Below are 1,450 nucleotides of genomic sequence, written 5' to 3' on the forward strand. Positions count from 1 at the left end.
GATTGCTAGGGTGGGTGGGTGGGTTAGTGTAGATTTTCAAAGATACGGCTGTAAGGAAACGTGGAAGGACAAAATTGTGAGCTGCCACTGCTAAGTCGCTTGTGTGAGCTCCGGGGCCGTTATCCGCTACATCAAAGAGTTGCAGGAAAGAATCAAGCTTGCAGCCAATTAAATGTTGGGACATCTGATAGGCACATACATGTTCAAGGTCAGAGAATTACTAAGTAGTGAAGGCAGATAATGATGACTGCCCTGGGCCAGCATGTTAAAAAAGCCAACAGTGATTGCCATCATATTTTTGACCTTTTTAACCCTTTTATGACAAGTTTTTTCTAAACTTAGCAGCATCGGTATGCACTTTACAATGAATTCTAAATCCTTGCAAGGAGACGATTGAAGACGATCTCCAGGAAAACTTTACCAATCCTTGCACTGCAAGGGTTAATTGCTCGTTTGTGTCTAGGGGCAAAAATAATAAAAAGTTATACTCGCCTGAAGCTCCGAGCCGGCCAGCTGTTACGGCACACTCTCTAGCCAGTCTCTTCCTCCGCAGCACAATGGAATCTTCCTCATCAGCCTCCTCACATCTATACACATTGGATGCGATCATTTATGGCAGGGATCCGCAACCCCCTGGCCGCGAACCAGTACTTGTCCGTGACCTGTTAGCAACTGGGCCGCAGCCGCCTCCTGTTAGAATGAGATCACCCCGCCCATTCGCAGTTCAGCGGTGGAGTGATCTTGTAAAGCGTGCGCCAACTGTTGGCGCCATGTAAATCCTGTATAATAATAATTAGAATCTCTTCAGGCTTGGACGTCAGAGTAAGAGCCAAGTTGAGGAGAAGGAGACGGCACACGTTTGAGGAAGCCTGCCAGAGATCTCTGGAAGATGCAACTTGTATGTGGCCCTTAAGTTAGTGAGTGACCCTGCATGCTGCTGAGCGATCATTTATGGGGGAATACAAGTTACTATTCTTTACATTGCCAAGCAATGTAAGGAATAGAAACTTGTATTGTCATTTAAAATAAAATGATTCTCAGTCATACAATCACTAGAATTTCTAATGAAAGTATATGACTGAGCAATCATTTATTTTATATCACACTAAAAGATTCTATTCCTTACATTGCTTGGCAATGTAAAGAACAATCCATAGGTATGCAACAATACCGAGCATTTTCACGAGTACTAATACCCCATACCAAAAACCAATACTGGCCCTTTAATTATTGAAATAACTGCCTTTGGTGCCACACTTGCTGGGGATCTCACGACAGCCTTCTGGGGAACCATACAGCGCCTGTTTACAGCACTTCCACTAGCCTGCACATCTCCCCATCCTGAGACCCTCTGGCACAGACATCTCCTCCTCCTGGGACCTCGCTGTATAATGTATTGCTGGGATCCGCTTCATCCCTAAAATGATAGAACCCCCCCCCCCCAGGCCAA

General features: G+C 45.2%; 1 protein-coding gene across 1 annotated transcript in view; it reads right to left on the reverse strand.

The window, feature by feature from the left end:
- RAB11A (RAB11A, member RAS oncogene family) overlaps positions 1–1,450 on the reverse strand; it is a 28,920-nt gene that overhangs the window by 6,794 nt on the left and 20,676 nt on the right. The window lies entirely within an intron of this gene.

Source organism: Nanorana parkeri, unplaced genomic scaffold, assembly GCF_000935625.1.
Source record: "Nanorana parkeri isolate BGI_ZX_2015 unplaced genomic scaffold, ASM93562v1 scaffold98, whole genome shotgun sequence".
Taxonomy (NCBI): domain Eukaryota; kingdom Metazoa; phylum Chordata; class Amphibia; order Anura; family Dicroglossidae; genus Nanorana; species Nanorana parkeri.